Raw genomic sequence first — 23602 nt, forward strand, 5'->3', positions numbered from 1 at the left:
CACGTCCTCATATGGGGTGGGGGCTGTCCTAAGTTACTTGGAGAGCGATGGGACTCAAGTCCCGATTGCTTTTTATTCCAGGACACTGTCCTCCGCAGAACGTAATTACGCACAAATTGATAAGGAGGTATTGCCCATAGTAGCTGGAGTAAAACAATTCCACAACTACTTGTATGACAGGGACTTCATGGTCTTCACAGACCATAAACCGCTATTGGGGTTATTCATCACAGACAGACAGACACCCCACATCTTATCCCCTAGAATGTTAAGATGGCCCATTTTTTTATCGGCTTACAGCTTTAAGCTAATTCACAAACCCGGCAAGGATATGGGCCATGCAGATGACCTGAGCAGGCTTCCACTGCCTCAAATTGAGCCAGATCTGGCCCCAGCGGCCCACGTTTTGTCCATTCAGGACTTGCCACATGGGGGACATAGCCACAGAAACAGCAGCAGACAAGACTCTAAGTAGAGTGCTATCTTGGGTCCACATGGGATGGCTAGAAAAAAGCCCTGCACCTGAGTTCCAGAGCTACTTCACAAGGAGACATGAGCTCTTAGCTCATAAGGGTTGTATTCTATGGGGGAACAGGGTCATTGTTCCCACCTCATTAAGGGACAGGGTATTGCAATCGCTTCATGAAGGTCATCTGGGTATTGTTTGCATGAAAGCTTTGGCACAAAGCTATTTATGGTGGCCAGGATTAGATAAAGCCATTGAAGCTAAGGTACACGGGTGTTTCACGTGTCAGCAGTCTAGGCCTGAAATGCCGCACACTCCTGTCCATAGATGGGAGGAGACACACACCCCCTCGTCAAGGATTCATATAGACCGGTGGGCCCTTTCAGGGACAGTTATTTCTTATAGTGGTCGACAGCCACTCTAAATGGCTGGAAGTTATACCAATCGCAAATATGACTACTGCTAGCACCATCCAAGTGCTTAGGAAACTCTTTGCAACGCACAGGCCACCGGACGTCATAGTGTCCGATAATGGGGCCCAATTTACTGCGGCAGAATTTCAGGCTTTCCTGAGGGCAAACCTCATTAGGCATGCGACATTGGCTCCATTTCATCCATCTAGTAATGGGCAAGCCGAACGAATGGTGCGTACCACGAAAGAATCACTGAGGATCATAGTGACTGGGGACTGGCACCACAGACTGGTTGACTTTTTGCTCTGCCAACATTCCACACCATGCACAGCAACAGGCAAAAGCCCAGCAGAGCTGCACTGGGGGAGGCGACTAATCACAAAACTGGACAGGTTGCACCCAGACCAGGTGGCAGCAGAGGCCTCTCGCCCAAGACCCCCAAGGGGGTTGCAAGTGGGTGATGGGGTGTGGGCCCAGAACTATGGGCATGGGAACTTGTGGGTGCCAGGGAAAATCACCAAAACGTTGGACCTTCTCTCATACAAAGTGGGCCTAGAGGGTGGGAGAGTCATTCATTGCTATATCGATCAGCTTAGAAAGTGTTTTCCAGAACGGCCACAAAGCGAGGACTTCGTCCCAGGTCCCATCCATGAACCTCAAACCGGCAGCCAGGCCAATCAATCCATATGCTCTGAGGTCCCAAGCAGTCAGAGCAATGGGGAGGTGGTCGTAGGGGGGCAAAGTCCGGGAGTGCAACATGGGGCTCCTGATGGAGAAAGTCAACCAGAACACTACAGCCGCTGTGCTAACTCTGCGGAAGGATTAGACTCTGGGGTGGGCCGACCTGGAATGGCCAGCTAGAGAATTCCGAGTCAGCCAGACTCGCTTGAACTTATGGACCCTGGTCTACCCAGCCCAGAGGGCAAGCTGGTAGACCGGGGAGTATCTAGCTCTCCCAGGCATTCCACAAGGGTTCGCAAGCCTTCTACGTATTTACAAGATTTTGTTCCGAAATAACTGAGCTATAATATTGTATGTGTCATTGAATTGCTGCTAGCCAGGACAGTCTCTGTATTAGCAAACGGAAAAAGGTGTACTTTTGCATACTTCTCTTTGTATCTCTGTAAAACTTGTAATTGCTGTAATCATTCCTTTTGTTGTTATAATGTATGTATATTCTAGGGGGGAGGGGTGTAATGTATTGGGTTTTGTCCTTCTAAAGAGTATCACGTGGGGTTAATTGCTGGAAGGTTGTTTAAGCAGGGAAGCTGCCTAACGGCTCCCAGCTCCTCAGACAACCTGTCTCCAGCACTGCCATTGGCTGCTTCTAGGGCGGCAATAGGTTGCTTTAAACCTATTGGCTTCTGCCTAGAGGCCATGGTATAAATAGCTGCATTCGCAGCCCTGTTTCTCAGTTCAGTTCCTGTAAGCAAATAATGATTCTTGCTGAACTCACTCGCCTCATCTCGTCAATCAAGCAACGAACCCAGTATATAACAGCATGTATGGCAAATTTTATAGAGTCCACAAACTGTCCCATAACCACAATATAGATAGAACGACTGGATTTTTTAAAATTCTCCAATAAACTACTTTAATCAACAGAATGGTTCCCTTCATCTTTATTGACTCAGTGAGAAGAAAAGGTACCATCAAGACAGCTTCAGCCCAAAGGAGTCATTTTTCAGCTCAAAGTATAATCTATTTCTTTCAGAATAGTCACACCCACTGTGAAGGAGAAATTGTGTTCCACAAACTGGGTGCTCTAAATGTATCTCATGGCAACAACACTAATGACAGCAAACAAAAGCTTGGCTCATAATTACTTTTCAAATATCATATGTGTAACAAATATCAAGTAGAGCAAAACATCACAAATGTTACAATAAAAAGAGGTTGTAAACTCAGCATTATGGTAAACAGCAGTTGTTTCTGAGAAGGAAACAGAATAATACAGAAGTTAAGTAGGAACTGCAAGGAGTACCACAAGAACAAATAGGATCTCCCAGTGTATCTTTGATGACTCCACAAACCTGGTAGCCTATAATTTGATAAGTCAGGTTACCACCTCCATCATTCATAGCACAGCTATGACAGGTAAGGAAGGAGGAGTTATAGTCCAATACATCTGGGAGGTGCAAGGTTGGAGAAGACTGCAATAAGCAATTTACTAGAAAATTAGCAGGACTATGAAGATAATTGGACTGATGTTGGGAAAGCTGAAAATATGCCCTTGCCAATGTGCCTGCAAAATGAATACATATGTGAGTCTTCCTGAATATCACATTATTAATTAACTAAAAGTCTTAATATTTTTCATGGATATAGCCAGAGAGTTCTAATTCTTCTACTACAACTTTTATCGGCTTTAGATCCCTGCATTTCCCTCATATATTTTCCAGGGTTATGCAATAATCCTACAGACCACCGAGCTTTTCTTCAACCCACTTTCCATAAGGAGTAGTCAGAGAATCAGAATAACCCAACGCTCCAGGCATCAATCTCCTGCAATTATCAACCCTTTGAGAAGCTTACCATGCATGGAATATATTTATTCAGTCTTCTCTTACAAATATCCAGAAAAAATTCTACAATTTCCTTTTTCTACAGAAGCCTCCTTAAATAACTTCCCATTATGCAACTTACATCTGTTCTTAAACCTATCATTTCTGTCTCTTCTGCAGTTCCAATGAAACCACTTTTTCTCTTTAGATAGAATGGGAATAGGCAACCTTCTGTTGTTTCAGACTATAATGCAGCTCAACCGCAGCTAGTCAGGTTAAATAAGGAATTCTGGGTGTTGTAATCTAAAAACACACTGGAAAAACCAAGTCGCCTATCACCGTACACTTTGAATACCACAATTCATTTCAAAGTTAGTCCTGCTGAATTAATGGTTGCCTTCCAGACAAAATTGTAAAACTTTCAGCCATAAGTTGCCTTGATCCCTGAAAATGTATATTTGTCCTTGGAAATTCATAGCATATACATTTAAATGATAATAAACTATAAACATGCCCTATTCACCCAGTTATACTTGCTAACAAGGCATTTGTTGGTTAGCCAAGCTTAGCAACAGAACACAACCAGAATAACCAACAAGTTATTCTTGTTAGCTGTATCTGCTCACAAGAATATGTCATCATATTCACTGCTCAGCTACCCGCACTTATTTTGATGTATAACTGGTTTTATGCAATTTGGCTTCTAAAAATATAATTGCAATTTTTAGAATTGGAAGTTTACTGAGTTTGATTTCAAGCCAATCAGAATCCAAAAGCATGATGACAACAATAAATTTGGGGATATTTATTATTGTAAAGCTGCTGACATTTGCAGATTTCAGTGCTTCCTTTCAACCACAGTTGCTGAAACAAAGAGGTTCTCAGATTCTGTTCAGTGCCTTTTAGCTCATGATTATATATATATATATATATATATATATATATATATATATATATATATATATATATATATATATATATATATATATATATATACTCAAGTGAAAATAAAATAAAGATAATATATATTCTACATCTCTGGTTCTGTGTCAAGAATTTAATTAACTCAGGGACAGTTTCTCTTGCCTAAATTGGAACTTACCAACTGGCAGCCTGAACTAACCAAAAACAAACATTTATTTATTTGTTAGATTTATATAGCCATCAATCTCACAAAATGTTACTCTAGGTAGCACATAAACATATTAACATTTTAAACCAAAAAATTAACATATATAAAAAACCCACCAAGAATGCAGGCGTACACCCATCATTTGACATCATATAACCATCTTGAAGCCTCACAATGGGATCCCCAAGGTTGATGAAAAAAATGACCTTCTGGAAGGCAGACAGAGATGGAACCAGAATTTTTTTAATACCCCAGGAACATCGCCAAAATGGTATAATTTTTTTTTTAAATGAAAATTTAAAAACTTTCAGATGTACAGGTTTCACTGCCAATCTTTCACTCTTAAAATTATTGCATCATCTGATGATGTATGTGCCATATTTGAGAAGCCCTCTCTACCAGATGATGTTGATTTAATTGACCAGGCATGAAGAGGCCAAGAAGCCAAATGAGTTAATCATCTGGAATAGACTTTCCAGACTAGAGCCTTCCATTTGTGCAGAACTACAGCCTCCAAAGTTCCCAGCTAACATGACCAATCTTTACAGATTGGAAGCTACAGTATATTCCAACTTGATTTGTACACATTATGTGAAGACTTAACTCCCTAGAAAAGGACCCAAAGGCTGGAAAAAATGGAAGGAAAGAGAACAAGATGACCAACAGCAAGATGGAGGACTCAGTTATGCAGCAATGGGTTAATTGCTAGAAAATCTGAAAGATCAAGTTAGGGACAGATTGTCATGAAGAAAATCTATACATGTCGCTAAGAGTCCCCACACTGACTTGATGGTACATAATCAATCATAATCAATTCCAATCTGAATGCAGGGCACTGGCTTGGAAAAGGTGAGCCCTTAAGGAAAAGAAGTTTCTAGACTCTTGAAGCCACAAGTCCTGTGCTGAGCAAGACTGGATTTGAAAATTATAAGCCTTCCTGAGAACAATTTGTGTGCCCACTCCACCACCCTCCCCTGACAGCTATTCAGCCATTCTTCATCTATGCCGAGACAATCTTTCCACAATTTGTCATCATGAAGCAGCACAACTTGCACTGTGCCACGGTCTGAAAAGCCACAGCCAGTCACACTTTCTATTAAACCTCTCTTGCTGTCAGAATTTGCAGCTGTTTCAACAACCTCTGATTCTCCTTGCCACCCTTAGAAGATCCATGCTGGTGTTCCATGTAAAGTGTGAGCATCACCTAGGTGTGAACACCATCTATCAGTATGCGTATATATAACTCAATCATGTTTTGAGACAAATTCCCATGAATAACACAATATTCACATCTTATAGTTTTATTGTTAAAACTGTACAGTATTTAAACAATATGAACCCAACTGTAAAACATCCAATCTCTCTTATGCAAGGATTCAAAGGCAACCTACCTCACAGAGGTTTATCTGGGTTACATACAAAAATTGTATTGTAGGAGTGAACAGTTGCAGAACAGAAAAAAAAACAACAACCCACCACCGATGAGACTTTTAATTTTGAAACAAAATGTTCAAGCAAGGAGCAATTAATGCTCAAATACTCAATTAAAGAGTTTAAAAGTTACAGAGATGAAAAGGATAGAGACATTTGATTATAATTAAATTAATTAGCTACAGATTCAGAACACACTAAAGTTATTTATGCCATGCCATTTTATTCATAGAATTCCCTGTCACAAGATGCAGCATTAGTCATTGGCTTTGAAAGACTAGAGCGGCCTTTCCGATATAGCTTCTGTGACTAAAGTTCCCATAATTCCTGAACAGTATAGCTGGGCTAATGGCCGTGGTGGCTAGAGATAATTTAACATGTCTAAGTGCCAGATCAAAAATGCCGAGAGTCAAAAATATTGAAAAAGGCCATTTAGAAGATACTGGTCAGTTGTTGTAAGCTACAAATAGTGGGAAACGAATGTCTCTCTGAGATTATGTCTGGGAACTGCAAACTACAGACAAGACTAGATGTGCCTTTAGTCTGATCCACTTCTGATATCCTTCAAACACTTTATTCTGTGATATTTTAAGTCTAACTAGACTCTAACTACTGTGTCAGCCTCTGCAGAGATTTTGGATTTTCTTTTTCGGAACAAGATGCAAAACAAAGAGAACGGGAGGAAGTACAGCTCACAAATTTTATTTCTCAAGATCTTGTATCTCCCTTGTATCCGCAGTCTATTACACACTCCATCAGATGCCTCCCCCACCCGCCACGCCTCGGCACCAATCCATTTCATGCTTAGAGGATTGAATCAGTGTCCCTTGGCGTGTCTCCTTTTCACACTATGGTGAACAACAAAACTTCTAACTTGTTCTCTAAGTTGTGTAGTAAGTCCCTTAATCTATACCACAAGGCAAGGCAACTGAAAAACTACACAAGGAATCATCTAACTTTAAAACGAGGCAGGAGGCCAAGCCAAAAACAAAAGTTTGGGACTAGAGATCAGTAGATAACAGCTTCTAGAGCAGAGACCTAATGTTTAGCTTATTCTGAGGAACATTTTCAGTGATTTAATAATGCCAAAGTGCCACACAAAGGTTTCATTTCAAGTTTAACTATGTTTTGTGATCACTGTCTGTTGGTTCTTCTTCCTCTCTGCATTGTGCTGCAGGCTTTCTTCTTTCTCTACATGTTTGTATTTCTTAAACATATGTTAGCTTTTCTTTATTTGCTTTCTCTACAACCCAGCATGTGGTCTTGTTCCCTTGGTAGCATATTTTTCCTGTTACCCTCTTTTTTTTTGTTTCAAAGCATGTAGCTCTTTTTGCAGTTTCCCTTCATAGCCTCGTTTTCTTTCCATCACTCATAGCGTTTTCTCCATTTTTTAAATGCACCTGAAATAAAGTCTTAGTGCTCCATATTAATTTTCCCCAGGTCCACAGGGTATTCCTTATCCCCTCATTATTCTTTCTTCTCATTCCTTCAGTGGATCCATCTCTCTCCACCACCATCAAAAGTATCTCTGCTCCCTTCATCCTGTGTAATTCAGTGGTGTACTTCATTCCAGTACCACTTTTCTAGCAGTTTATACAATTGAGGAGCTGAGTTTACACAAGATGTTAAACCCTAAATCTGGCTTAAAAAACCATGACAGCTGTATTTACATAATATGCTATGCCAGGGGTGTCAAACTCAATTTCATTGAGGGCCGCATCAGCATTGTGGTTGCCCTCAAGGGGCCGGGTGGGTATGGCCAGGGTGGGCATGGCCTACTGGGTGGGCATGGCTAGAGTGCATATGGCCTACTGGGTGGGCATACCTCATTCGCATCAAGGGTGCCTATGGGGGCCTGGGCAGGAGTGGGACAGATCTGAGGTTCTCTGGCAGAAGGAGGGTCTCTGGGCCATGGCCAAGGCAGTGTGGGCCATTCCCTCACTGTTTCCAGGATGGCTTCGTGGGCTGCATGAAACCACTTCGCGGGCGGATCTGGCCCCAGGGCCTTGTGTTTGACATGTCTGTGCTATGCCATCTCTCAAATTAAACCATATTATGGCTTAATGTTATATCAAGTTCAATAATATATTAAGGTAATAACTAGGTTTGCACAAAACAAATAACTGTAAGAAACTCAGCTCCAGCTTAGTCTAGCCTAGCATTTTCTGCAAACCTAGAGATGGTAACAACTCTTCCATGTGTTTCAGAATCTACAAAGTAAAGCACAACTTAGATATTCTACATTTTCATCTTCATCTTAAAGCCTTATTGTAGGTGTATCTATAAAAGGGTGGGAAAGGACCTTAAGCAAATGAAATCTGGAATCCATCAGTTAGTCACAAATGGTCAAAGAGAAGATTGTAATCAGTCCTCAGATCCAGATGTTGCTCTGCCTGATTCAAGAAAAAGTGCAATACCGGGAGCCTACTGAGAAACAAGACCCAGAACAATTGTAGTGCTAGGATGGTACAAGGTGGGAGGGGAAAACATCCCCAAATTGTGCTAAAAGAACCAATCCATCAAAATGTAACTTGCCTTTTTAAAAAAACTATAACTGCAATTGGGCTCTTCATATAGACAACTTTAGACTATATTCCTGTTGGAGCTCTAGTCTTGACAGCCATGTCAAATGAACTGAGTTCACAGAGAACAACTTCAGCAATTAGCTATGGGTGAAGCGTCCATTCCTTTAAGGAAAACAGTCAATGAGATGTCAGAGCATGAGCTCCAAAAGTTTGTGCCCTAAGAGCACAAAACCCTTCTCCAATAACTGCACAAACACAGCTGCTGGTAGTAAAGGCTGTAGTGGCACCCATGAGCTTCTAGCAGCTGGTACGGTATTGCTTCCTGGCAGCAAACTGTATTTTTAGTTTTTGAGGTTTCCGATTCCACTCAATCCATAACTCCATCAATAGCATATTTACCTTAGAGCCTTGATCTGAGGAGGGAAATAACAACCCGTTTGGCTTGACAAAAGGATTAGAACTTTGCCCCACAGTACTGCAGAGGTGAGGCATATGCCAACTTTATTCCTGGCCTTAGGGATTCAGCTTCCACCCTCCCTGGGGTTGGCAGTGACCAAAACCCATCTCTCCTTCCACCTGCCTCCACTCATTTTGCACAAAGGGAACAGCTCTCAATTGGTGCTTAGGGAGCAGCAAAGTGCCCTTGCATGACAGCACCATGTGTCATTTAGCACTCATACATACGCAATGTCACTCTTTATGGCTTACTGTAGAACTGGAACTTCTTATAAAATAATAATATTAATAACAAGAGAGAGGTGCAAGGAGACTCCAAACAACTTGAATTAGAAAGCCCTTTGGAATGGTCTACTCATTTAGTCTCCAGGCACATGAAAAGAGTGTCTCTCCCTCTCTGCAGAGCATCAACAGAAGACCTTGCCAACAGAGATCCAGAGTCCATCTGCACTTTCTTCCCCTTAAGACACTAAACTGGTACAATAGGACTGGGACTGCACCTCTCCCCAATGTCTCTGCTGTTCTCAATAACATATATAGCATAAACTAGTAAGTCCTATATAGCCCTTTCCCCAGAGATACATAATCCCTCATCTCCTGCAAATTAAGGACTGTTCTGCAAACAGCTATGCATCCAAAGTTGGGACCATGAGCCAAGAGTAAGCAACTTCTTATAATTAGAGCCTGCAATTTAATCCTATTTGACCTCCCAGGGGCCTTAGGTGTGGGGTGAGGGCATGCCTAGATGTTTTAGGAGTGGGCAGCAACATGTTCAATTATTTGAGATGAGATCTGTGAGTAGTTAAGAGGCAAAAAAGGCATCTTTTCACTCCTAAGTCATGCCAAACTGTAAAATATGTTACAGTTGAGGAGGTAGGGGTATGGTTTTAACCCTGAGATCTAAAAAGAAGGCCAATTATATGCCATTATACCGGTACATGCATGGATAAAACTCCTGGTGCTAAGAAAAAAAATGACTTTCACCTTCATCCTGACAAGTATAAACAATTTTAGTAACTTATCACTTTCTCTGATATTACCATAATCTCATCTTGTCTATAAACAAATCTTTACAGCCTCATCATCCAATCCTGGTCAACGAAAATCCAATTAGAATTACCAGAAACAACAGCATATATATTTTAACCTTGATCTAATAAACCAACTTTATATTCCTTTCCTTTGCCATTAACATCCCAGAACTTGATTTCTTTTTATTTACTATCTCTTCTCAGAAGCTGTTTCAGCTTTAATACATCTCTTTTGTAAATCCAAAAGAAGAAATTGCACTTTAAGCATGTTTGTAACATTTGTCATAAACACTTATAAATAGTACTGAATCCAGCCAGCTGGATAGCAAGAGATCCATATCCCATCCTTACCCTAATCCTCCTTCATCTTTTAGAACCATATAAATTCACATCTCTTTGACCAATGACCCCTTCTCCAGTTCAGTAACTACAGGGTATCTAATTCTACAGCCCCTTCTTGAAAATAAAAAACCCTTTCACATAACATTTTTATCTCTAATGGAATACAAAGACCTATATACAAAGAGCAAGAAATCAACCACACTTCACAAAGAAATTCCAAACATGCAAAGATAACACTTTAAAAAATATAAAACCTTTCAATTTTTTTCCATTTCAGTTTCCTTGGAATAAGCACAGCTACTAACACCAGTTCAACACTAGGAGGAAGCTTAGAGTCAGTGCTATTCTTTTAAACTTGCACAAAAAAGACAAGGCAACAGAGAAAAAAAGTGAATTAATGTCTGACCAAAGGACTAAGGGAATTAGGTAGGATTGTGTAGATATATCAAGGGCAAAAACCCTGCTAGAGAGTACATCAATAAATAACAAAAGAGATTAAATTAACAAGGAGTCCAATAGGAATAAGATTATTCAAATCTGTATTGAAAACCAGGGGGAGGGGGGAATGAGAGGAATGGCCTTCAGAAAATACAGCCATATATGTCCATGCTACTAAAACTAGACACTTACAACCATAAGCATTCCAGAGTAAACTAGGTAAGTTTAACTAATTAATATATTGATTCTGAATAATTAATATATGTTTCAAATACATTTGTGAGGAAGGCTTAGCAAAGGGTAGGTTTTGTGACAATTTGTCCACAACTGTGGTCTGATTTCTAGACTTTGTAGCTATGCAAGTTGGAAAGTTTCTCCTGCTAAACATAGAACTGTTATAAAGAAAATACTCACATCAGGAAAAGTGAACATAAGACTGTTAGGCTGCATTCATCTAGACAGTGATGGAATCATCTATGATCAGGATTTAAGAAGCATAAGCCTTTATCAGAAACTGCCATCAAATGATGCTGGGGAGAAAAGCAGCATTAACATTCAATGCAACTGATCTTTGGGCTTAGTTTCTCAAATTTTAATTTCCAAATGCCTGGCAATTACATTTGCAGATAATACTAAATTTGCATGAAGAACCGAGAGAACAAGAAAATAATTCAAAGAAAGTGAGTGAAGATAGAAATAAAATACAATTCAGGCAAGCAAGGCATAGCTTCTGGAGACAGGAAATGCAGACACTGAACAGGGACAGAAACTTGGAAAGGATGAGAGCAAAGTAAAGATGAGCTGACAATGATGAAAGAGCTGCTACTATTTCAGTCTGCAGAAATATCACGCCCCAAAGGAAGGGGGAATGGCAGATCAGACGCATCCAAGATCAGGAAGATCAGTTGCCCAAAGCACCCTGGCTGGAGCTGAGAAAGAATGACATGACACTGGAGTAAAATAAGTAGAAGCAAAAAGCAGCAGCATGGTCTTGTTGTGATTCAGGGTCAGCCTGTGGGTTCGGCTGTTGGGTCGGACGACGACTCAGAGGAGGAGGGGGGTGTTGAAGATCTTGCTGATGATAGCCCTCAGGCAGGCCCCTCCCACTTGGTCACCATGGAGACCCAGCTGTGTGAGCCTGGCAGTGTGGATGAAGATGACCCACAGCTGGCCCTGTTCAAGGACGCCCTACGCAGGAGGCAGTCAAGTAGGAGCAAACAGAGGAAGGCTGTGGGGCTTCTCGGAAGGAGGCAAAGAGAGGCCACGCCCTGAACTCTTTATAAAGGGAATGTTTGGGGAGGGCTGGTTTGCTGAAATCAACCGCTCAGATAGTGTTTCAAAGCTCCTGTATCTTGGTACGTGTCTTGTTTGTTTTTTGTAGTAATAAATTTGGCAGACGTCATTCCAGCCTCTTGCCGTTTATAAAGGGGTTGCCTTTCTGCAGGGCCAGTAGCAGGCTGGTACAGAACAGGTCTCCCCCAAACAACTGTTCCTCTAGGAAATAATAAACAACACTCTCTGATCACCATTCCTTCAATTCAATCCAGAGTGGAATCCCACAATCAAAGGAGACATTTCCTACCAGTGAGAGCAACTAACCAACGGAACAACTTGCCTTCAGAAGTTGTGGGTGCTCCATCACTGGAGGCTTTCAAAAAAGAGACTAGGCAATCATTTATCCGAAATGGTACAGGGTCTCCTGCTCAAGCAAGATTAGAAGACCTCCACGGTCTCTTCCAACTCTATCATTCTATGTTCAATCAAAGGTCTTCCTCCAGTGCACCAGGAAGAAACCTCCTTATAGACAGATCTATATAAATTTCTCAAAACCACAAGCCTAAACCGATCACATTAGGCCTTAAGCTGGGCAAACAATACAATCAGCAGAAGATCTTGTGGGGAAAATAGCAAGCTTTAGAATAAGAGGTAGAATAACTGCATAGCTGTCCTCTCTTCAGTATTAAAAAGTCATAAAAATAATTTATATCCATAAAATGAAAAGAAAGTACACTTTGCTTTCAATGTGTCAAATCTTGGCAGCACATCCTTAGAAAACAAATACTTTAAACTTTTCTCAATTATTGGCATTCAAAGAATTCTCTTTATACAAATGTAGCAGAAAACTGAAAATACAGATTTCTTAACTTCTGCCGCTTCACATTCTCCAAAATCTTCCTGCTTTCATAATCATGTGATTTCTAATCATGTGATTTCCCCTACTGAAGACAGAATGGCTCTGTTTGCATGACCAATGCATGTGGATGCGTATGATGTGACTTATAATTACACAGCTCAGTCAAGTGGCAAGGACAGGATTAATTTCAATCCCAAACCAACTGTCCCTTAGGTAACCTTGCTGCCAATATGATGACAAAGTGGTTCCACAAAAAAGGCTTCTCTAGGAAATCTGACTCTATATACTTTTTACATTTCAAATCTTCCCTCCATAATTCCATGTAGGATAGAAAACGGGAAGAAAGGGGTAGGACTAGATAAGCCCCCTTCGCCAGAAGTCCTTGCTGTAGTACTGTCACCAATCTGGATTTTGCAATTATTTTTCTCCTCTTCAGAGAAGAAAAGTTAACCAGAAAATATCATTCTCCATCTTCCTCTGCAATAGCTAGAATGGCTTAAAAATGGTTACTACTTGGTTGACTGGGTCACCTGGATCAAATGCAGTGAGATGGGTAGCAAACAAATTTAATAAATAAAATAAGTGTTGGTATAAAAGGAGCAGACTAATTTTCAGGTATAGCTATCATATTGCTCCTAATCCTGCCCCAAATCCCCTATGTTCTTGCTCCAAAGTGAACATCACACTATTGATCACTAGTAGCAATATCCGCATAGGCAAGGAAACCAAGATAAAGAATAGCAGTTATGGCATTTTCTGGCAGGAGATAGTGAAAAACACTGCCGGGAGGCTGGAAATGAAGGGATATATGTTTAATGAGGCATCAAGTTCTTGGGACCGCAAGTTTGCCAAGAGAGGAAGGAGATGCTACACAGCACTAGCAAGGGACATCATATAACTTATCTCCTGCACACATTCTGTTAAATAGAATCTCTTTGTAATTCAGTAAAGTCCCAGCAGTTACTGTGGTTCATCCGTTGTACCCAGAAGACTACAGCTGCTGCTCACATAAATTTTCCCAGACCCCTGTGCACATGTAAAGGACTTACTGGATAGTAGGCACTAGTGATCCTCCCCAAATGCAGCATCAGCTCCCAGACTCCTGCCAAACAGTCACAATTTATTTTGTCCTACAAATAATGTTCTATTAGATAGGTTTTGCTTGTCATTTTTTCAAAAGAAAAATGTCATTTTTACCGAATGCTGTATTTAATCATTTTGTTTTAATTGTTCTAGGCCACACCATATGATCAAGCATTAGAGAGATGAGAATATAAATTACTTACCGTACATAGCCTGTGATAATAGTTTGATACTGCCCCAGACAAATTAGTTTCTTAAACTAGGGCAGGGATTAACAATCTGGGACCATGTGACACACACCCCTTCTGAAATTTTCCAGTAACATATCATTTGCACCAGTTATGTAAAAGGCACATTACAGCATCTAATTTGCAGGTATTAAGAACTATCAATTTGGCTCCAAAATATTCTTAAGCGCAGACTTCACCTGTATAATTTTGCTTGTAATCAGTGCTGGTGTGTCCACTGGTAAAGTCAATTCTCTTCACAAGCAGAGTCAAGACAATTTCAATGCCAGTGCCCAATGTGCAATCCCTTTCTGTTAAGGATTTTAGCAAGGACTAGGAGAACATTCAGATTCACTTTTTATTGCTCCCTTTCTTAGGTTGTCAGTATATGCCAAAGTAATTTCTTAATACAATTGCTTCTGAATATTTATGCAGCTGCCTAAGATATCACTATTTTATTCATTCTGGGTGTATCACTTTGGAAGGATTTAATCCTACAATGCAATTTATAAATAGCTTAATTAATTCATGTAATCTTATACTAAACATTTTGTATCCCTTTTCTCTATCAGTCACACAGGGATGGCTTATAACCTATGAGAAAGGTTTCCTGCTTGTAATGGAATAACAATTCATATTTAGAACTGTTTTATAAATGTTAGGAAGAAAGAAAAAGGAAAGTATACAGCTTTCCAAATTACTATATTACTAGATTCTCTCAACCCTTTTTCCTATTAGAACATGTGAGAAGAATAATTTGTAAAATAGCATAAGGATTGTCAACACTAGTTCATTACATCTAATATATTACAAGAACGGGTCATAGACATTTCTGTTTTCACATCCAACCCGAAATGAGGCTGTGGAAATAGCACACCAAGCACAGACTACTAAAATGTGAAGAGAGAATCTTATTTATCTTTCTTATAGAAAATGCTCCCTTGGCAAGTTGGCCATGGTGAGTTGGCTGTGGTGAGTTGGCCATGGCAAGTTGGCCGCAATGTTGGCTGTGGCAAGTTGTCCCATTCCCTTTAAAGATTGAGCCCACATCTGCACCTATCTATGTATTATTGTAAATTATCAAAGTTTCTTTAGTATCAATCCATTAAACAACACAACTAAACGATGAACAGTCGCTTTTGATCCTTTCATCATAACTACAGAATGGCTTTTCACTGGGGAGATTATTTCAGTGGTATCAAACTAGTGGACTACTAGATGCAAGACAGAGGTACTTTTACCTGTTAACGGGGTATAGTTATATTAATAATATGTACTATTTATATAATAGGAAATAGAACAAGGGGGATAATATTTAATACTAACAATAAACGCAAGCTAGTAGCAGTTCTTGAAGGAAATGCAAAGAATAGGAGTAGCGAATTAAGGATTTATCAGTTCAAAGGCTACAAAAGAAATTGACAATGGAAACAAATCTCCATTAAAAACAGTCAAACAGAGGAATAACCTCAATAGATCAGAGCAATAGTAAGAGACGTAAAAAATGTACTGTTTGCTGGAACTCAGTAACCATTTTCAAACTCTTATAGCTGAAAGAAACACTGAAGAATGGTAGACAGCATGGTGGAACTTAAAAGGCAACTGTGTCCTGTAAAAAGCCAAACAGAAGAGTCAGCACAATAAGTAACTGAAACATATGTATGATAACTGGACCCATCAATTGCCTTGATTAAGAATCAGGAAGTTCGAAGAGCTACCAGGTCTTTTTTTTTTCCTGATAATACACATGGGAACAAATAATACTGCAAAGAATGGCTTTGAAAACTTTGGAACAAAACTCAAGGTTCTGGAAGATGAGGTGGTATTCTCATCTATTTTTCTAGTTCATGGGAAAAAATTAAAAAGGGAAAGAAAGAAACTGCAATTCAATAACTGGCTACACAAATTGGGTCAATGAGAGAGATTTGGTTTCCAGGATGACGGTCTCAGTAATCTAGATGATGGACCACTGTTATGAGACAAGTTTTGTATTTCCAAAGGGTTTTTGACCAAACCATGGTTTTAACTGAATCCTACGGCAGACAGAAGTAAAAGAATTGGAAAAATGCACTATAGAAAGTGGGAGTGTTTCTGCAATGGAGTCTCTTAAACCATTCAAATAAAAGTCAGCAAAATCACTGGTTCATAAAGTTCATGACCTTCATTGACTATACACTAATACTCAAAATATAAGATATAAGCAAGATGAGTATGAATTCTTGATAAAGTAATCTGTTTTATTAATTTTAATGGAGACTGATGGGGTGACTCCCAACTGAAAAAGAACAGTAAAGAAAACAATTTATTCAAAAGAAAAAGAAACTATAGAAAGGGGAGGAGTTCCAGTATCTGTTAAAAATATCAACTCCTTCTCAGAAATCTAAAGAAATCAACTTAAAAATTCTGCAGAGAACATCTAAGTTAAAATATCTGGTGAAAGAAATAACAGCAATATTGTTGATGTCTGCCACGGGTCATCCAACCAGTAAGGTGCAGATGATTTTTGTGAATTCTTGCTGCTTCTTGCTGCAGCTTTTTTGAAGCAGCAAGAATTCACAAAAATCCAGCAAACTACAGACCAACTACTCTAACATTGATACTAGGAATGTTCGAAGACAGATCCTAAAGAGATCACTTCCAAAGTTCTAACAGATCAATGGAATATTACAGAGCTTTCCAGACTAATTTTATCTCATTTATGAATGGGTAGGTTCCTTAACAGATTGTGGGATATATCATATTTGATTAACAAAGTACTCAAGTGTGGGCTAGATAACATCACAATTAAATGGGACACATAGCTATTTCAGAAATCATACTCAAAAGGGTGTTCATCAGACTGAAGAGAGGTATCAAATGCAACGTCATATTTATCAATCCTGGGCTTAATATTTTTATTAAGGACAAGAATTAAGAGATACAAGGGATATTTAAAGAATGGGTGAGATTGCTAATTCCCCAGAATACAGCAATAAAATTGAAATTGAGCTTAATAGGTTAGAGAAATTAGCTGAAATTAACTGAATAAAATTTAAGAGATGAGAAAATGTTCTTCATTTAAAAAATAAAAAGTGATATGGGTAACTTAGTATGATATTTGTGAAAAAAATGAAAGTAATTGATTGCAAAAAGTATATAAGTAAACAGTGTGATAAGAGTACAAACTGTGAAGTGCAATTTTAGGGTGTGTTATGAATTCTCCAAGTTATTGAAATTAACAGTACTTTACTGGTCAGATTCCACCATGAAGTACTGTGTCTAATTCTGAGCAATAATCTTTGACACAGAGAAAATCAGAGAAAGTGGATTAGGTTCACAGAAAGTCAGTGAAGATGGTCAGGGTAATAGAAATTAATTTATATAAAATATATTGAATGAGTGGGATACATTTAGTCCCTGGAAAAAGTTAAGAAAATATGTAAGTACCTGAAAGGGTATCATATTGAATTTAGGGTGCAGAGCCCAGAATAATGCATTTAAGTTACAGAAAGGAAATTTTTGACAATGTTAGAAAATACTTCCTTATAGTAAATGCAGTTTGATGCTGGAATCAGTTATCTGGAGAGGTAAACAGCTTCTTGTCACTGAATGCATTCAAACGGAGGGTAGATAACTATCTGTCTTGAAAGTTTTACCTAGAATATCTGCATACAGTAGAGTTAGGTTCTATAATATTTTTTTCTATTGCCAACATTGCAAAAAAAATCTCATTTTTAATAAATTTTACACTGTTACTTATTGGATCTTCTATATTAAGAAAAAAGTATAATGTAAATTTCTTAAATCTGCATTTTAACATTACATGTTCTTTCACAGCTTTTGAACTTATTAAAAACTCAATAGCACTTGAATACCTGTAATCAATGAAAAGAATTGGAAGTTTTAAGCATCTTAGGCTTCTCATATGATTAGTGTTTTACTTGAGTTTGAACTGTATATCTTTATTTTTATGTATACATTAAAGTATATCACCAAGCCTTCAAACCATGAAAAGTTAAAAGTTCATCAAATTTTAGAAGTTTTATCCTTGAATCATAAGAAAAATTACCCAGTTTTTCTGTAGTTCTTCTATAGATTGGTATTTGCGAGGCTCTTCTGGCAACCAAAAGCACTAGTATGTATAGTATACTAACACTGTACATAAATACTCTGAAAGCTTCCTAGAAAGAAACTCTTACAAGTGGTATAATGGTATTAAATAATAAAAATAACAATATTTATAATTGCAACAGTGAAGAGTTAATTTCAGCCAAATAATAGCCTTGAAATGAGATCAGAATGTCAGGATTCATCCTTTAAAAAATTGAAACACTAAAAAAAAGATATATTTAAGAGCCCTTTGTCTTTCAACATTTTCCCTCAAACATACTTTTTTACTGCTATATGCAGGCTGACAAGCCATGCAACATTTCTGAAGTTGAAAGCAGACTTCCTCACAGGATCAAATCATAATACTTTTTCAGTTAACTTATACATAATAATAGTTTTAGTTTTGTTACTGAAAGAGGGAAGATAATTGGTTGACTGATTTAAAAAATGAATCAAAGCAATGTAAATTTTGTGCATAATGTGGTTCAACCAGGTACCCTTAAACAATCATTTCTCAATCCTATATTATTATTCTTGAAGCTTGTCATAAAAATATGCAACAAAAATATTTAAGACTATCCTGTAAAACAATATTGGCATTAGAGAAATGTACTCTGTACTGTAAGTGATGCTGCAGGAATTATCCAATTTCCTGCATTTTTCAAAATAAGTGTTTAAGGGGTTTGCAGGAAAAGGATGTTCCCAAAGTCACGGAAAAATGGAATAATCTCTCAACAACAGTGTTAAGGATACCAAATATTTTAATTGTACATTTATTGCACAGTGTGCTGCATGTTTTCCCAAATACAACACATCCCCACCACGAATGTACTTTAGAGTGAATTATATAGCAGGGTCGTGCGGAGCTCGAGAAAATTGAGGCAGATATATGACATGATTATACAGCGTAATCTGATAATGAACTTTAATTTTCTATATTAGAAAATAATATAACGTCTTTCTTTCCAAAAATCAATTGCTGCCCACCTGTTGTTGAATGTGAACTACTGTATTGGTACTATCGCCAGCCCAAGAAGAGCAATCAGAGCTGGTGGGGAGCACCAACTATCACTTCGTGGGTATGGGGAGCAAGAGAAAAGGAATAGAACAGTATTAAGGACCTCGTACATCACCCAAAAAACGAAGGGACGAGGATGGAAAGCAAAGGAAGAGAGACATCTGCAAAGCCCACCACGGGAAGGGGAGAAAAGAAACAGTTACCCAGTACGAACAGGATCACTTCGCCATAGCTGCTTCCGCCTTCACTAGTTCCGTCCGACCCTATCCTGTTTAATGCGTTCTCTCCGCAAGGGCCGCTGGGAAATGTAGTATCCTGAGTCACCCTCTTAATTTTGCGGTCCTTCAAATATCTTTTTCCGATCTAGTTGTTCTAAGAAAAGTCATAATTAAGCGCCTTAAGGAATTCTTCTTTGGGATTCGCATAGTCTGTTACGTTCTTCCGGTGAATATGGGACGTAATCTAACCTTGTTGAAGAAGCGCGCCATGCGAGTCTTTAAAATTTACAGGCTGCTTTTCTCCTGAATTTTACCAACGTTATGTACTTAGTGATTAGAATAGAATAGAATAGAATAGAATAGAATAGAATAGAATAGAATAGAATAGAATAGAATAGAATCCTGGAGGTCTTCTAGTCCAACCCCCTGCTCAAGCAGGGGAACCTATACCATTTCAGACAAGTGACTAGTCTCTTCTTAAAAACCTCCAGTGATGGAGCACTCATGATTTCTGAAGGCAAGCTGGTCCACTGGTTAATTGTCCTTACTGTTAAGAAGTTTCTCCTTAATTCCAAGTTGCTTCTCTCTTTGATCAGTTTCCAACCATTGTTTCTTGTCGTGCTTTGGAGAATAATTTGACCCCCTCTTTGTGGCAGCCCCTCACATACTGGAATACTGTGTCATCACTTTTTCTTCTTTTCTTTAAACTAGCCAAACTCAAGTCCTGCAGCTGTTCTTCATATGTTTTAGTCTCCAGCCCTTTGATTATCTTACTTGCTCTTCTCTGAACTTTTTCCCAAAGTCTCAACATCTTTTTTGTAGTACGGTGACCAAAATTGGTTGCTATATTCCAGATCTTATTAGGATTTTATAAAGCGGTACTAATACTTTGTGTAATCTTGATTCTATGCCTCTATTTATACAACCCAGGATTGTATTAGCTTTTTTGGCTGCTGCTGCACACTGCTGGCTCATATTCAAGTGATCATCCGGGAGGATTCCAAAGTCCCTCTCACAGTTACTGCAATACATCAAGATACTACTGTTGTGGACACCAAGTTGATGCTGAACTTAATTACGGCAGCAAGACTTTTAGTAGGCCAATATTGGAAGAAGGAGGAACTGCCGACTATAGAAGAATGGACTCTAAAAGTTTCTGACCTGGCGGAAATGGCAAAGATTTCGGCTTATTTGAAAGACCATTCGCAACAACGTTATATTATGGAGTGGAAAAAGTGGATTGATTATATCCAGAACAAATATGGGACCAAAAAGTTTCATTTAGCATTTGTATAAGTTTTTTTTATGTGATATTAGTATTGCTTGTAGTCATTTCATATGAGCTAGAGTGCGATAGACTTAATAGTTTATTGTTGTTAACATATGGTTGTTTATGATTGTTTTTTTACTTTTATACCTTGTATTTAGCTCTGGGAAGTCAGGGGGGAGGGGGGAAGGGGGGGAGGGTTAGGGAGGGTTAGGAAGGGTTGGGTGGAGGGAGGGGGGAGGGATTGTTAAAGATAAAATGTATTGTAAAACTTTTCAATTAAAAAAAAACAACAACCAGCCACACAATCAAGTGCTCCACCACCAAAGCAATAACACAACCTCCTACAAGAGACGCTGTGTAAGAACTTTATTTAGAGAGTATAAACTCATTGCACCAACCCTAAACAGCAAGAAAAAGGAAGCAGAGCATCTGTACAACATCTTCCAACAAAATGGATATCCACACAATTTTATCAAAAAGTGTCTGACCACTCAACCCCATACAGCTGAAACAAACCCAATACATCAAGAATAGCTCAGAAACCACCAACAGACGACAGCAACCACATGGAATCAGTGCAGAACATAAGCTAACTAACGCCCTTCACACCCTGTATTTTGTAGATGAGTCCTGTTTTTTGCTTGAGGCTGCTCAGTCTTTTAATAATTCACTTAGAGTGTTTTGCTGAGTCTTTTGATTCAATGTATGTATGTATGTATGTATGTATGTATGTATGTACCACCAGTGCTTTTTTTGTAAAAGAAAAAGGTGCTGGAACTCACACATGTCATACAACCCGTTTTGCCTACCCTACAAGGTTCCATCCAAAAAAGGTGCCGGAACTCCGTTCTGAGCGTTCTATGACAAAAAAAAGCCCTGTATACCACCATTTATATAGTTTGACTACAACAGCCAGTGTATAGGTAGGACAAACAGGCACAAGACCGTACCCTCATATTCATACTCTCTCATTAAACTGGGTTGGACTCAGTGATCAAAGTAAACCATTTTGATTCTGAGCCCTTGGTGGTGCAGTAGTTAGGGTGCAGTACTGCAGGCAACTTTTGCTGGCTCCCGGCTGCTAGCAGTTTGGCAGTTGGAATCTCACCAGCTGAAGGTTGACTCAGCCTTTCAATCCTTCTGAGGTTGGTAAAAAGAGGAGCGAGATTGTTAGGGGCAATAGGCTGACTCTGTAAACCGGTTAGAGAGGGCTGCAAAGCACTGTGAAGCACTATATAAGCTATTGCTATTCTAAGTGATGCATATCTGACTGAAAAATTAGACTCAGATATAAATGAATCTTCAAACATAGTTCAGTCCCTCATCTTGCACTTTTCACCAATTTCAATGACATATATGAAGTTGTACAGTAGACAGATTGCTTATCACATTCGTGTTTGACCCTAATTGGGCAAGATGGCTAGTACCTTGTAAAGTAGAAATAAAATTCAAATTACCTTGATAGGTTAGACTAGACTTTTAAACTTTCTGCAAGCCTTTACATTTCGTTGGCAAGCAAGATAATAATTATGGTTATATTTATGTATGATTTCTCATTCACTACATTTTAATGTTTTTTTATATTATTTTTAAAAATCCAGGACTAAGAATTTATTTCTCACTTGAATAATTTTATGTACACAATTGTGTATTAACTTAGAAAAACTTGCTGATTAAAAAAAATTCTTCAGCAGAAATCTTTCAATAGTGAAGAGCTGGGAACTGAATGGATCTATATCTCACTGAAACTCCTTTTTTAGATATTATACTTCTTATTATCACTTCTCTTTTGGATTTTTGTATGAGATATTTGTGTGAGAAACAACATTTATTGTAGGTTTGTAGATTTGTTGATGAACTTGAATTGTAGAACATTTGCATAAAATATGCAGGTTAAAGTTGATTGCTGAACATGATAAAGTTAATATAACATGGAAGTAAAGCATGCATCAGATTACCTGGAATGCTTAGTGAATGGTTGAACACTGAGCAAATGGTAAGACAAGGTTATTTGCCTTTGGTTGTTTAATGTACTTATGGATAAATATATAAGGAATGTTTGTGTAATGTTAGAGGTATATTGTTGGGGACATCAACATTTTTGTATGCAAATGATGCCATTCAAATGATGCCATATAACATTTTAAATTAGAATTCCCCAACCTTTTGGGCATCAGGGACTGGTTCCATGGAGAAAGGTTTTTCCACGGACCAGAGGGTGCATGGTTTTGTGTACTGCCTGCATCTCGTGGATGGAGCTTTGCTTGTTTGTGCAGACCATTTGCTGGCATGCTGCGGCCCGGTACTGGTCCACAGACCGGGGGGCTGGGGACTCCTGTTCTAAATTATGGCAAAAGTTGAATAGCTTCTATGATGCAACAAAGAGTATGGATCTGAAAAATGCAGTTGCAAGTTATATATGGATGGCAAACGCCTCCTCCCAATAAGTAGATGAATTTAGTAGAATGCTTACTAAGAATTAAAAAGTAAAAATGGTGATAGGTAGATAGATAGATAGATAGATAGATAGATAGATAGATAGATAGATGATAGATAGATAGATATAGTACTACAGAGACAGATAGTACTACACAGGCTGTTGCAAGGAAATCTGTTGTTGAGAGAAAAATGGCTCAGTATTAGAGTGTGCTTCTTCCCACTTCATTATATGAAGGTGACAGTTCGTATATCAGAAGAAATATAAATGTGAGATGGGTGCACTGGGAAATGCGTGATGAAAAAGTGTGTGTGATAAAACAAAAAAATATAGAATCAGAAATGGGTGTTGAATACATGTGGTCTGAATACAAAGGTAAGTAACCAGG

General features: G+C 38.7%; 1 protein-coding gene across 1 annotated transcript in view; it reads right to left on the minus strand.

Annotated features, from left to right (window-relative positions):
- Positions 1 to 19519, minus strand: part of R3HCC1L (R3H domain and coiled-coil containing 1 like) — a 48253-nt gene extending 28734 nt beyond the window's left edge. The window contains exon 1 of the mRNA XM_081329656.1: positions 19493 to 19519. The gene's annotated coding sequence lies outside the window, so the exon portion shown is untranslated. The remainder of the gene's footprint in view (positions 1 to 19492) is intronic.
- Between the last annotated feature and the right edge of the window lie 4083 nt (positions 19520 to 23602).

This window comes from Vipera berus (genome assembly GCF_964194415.1).
Source record: "Vipera berus genome assembly, chromosome: 5".
Classification (NCBI taxonomy): Eukaryota; Metazoa; Chordata; class Lepidosauria; order Squamata; family Viperidae; genus Vipera; species Vipera berus.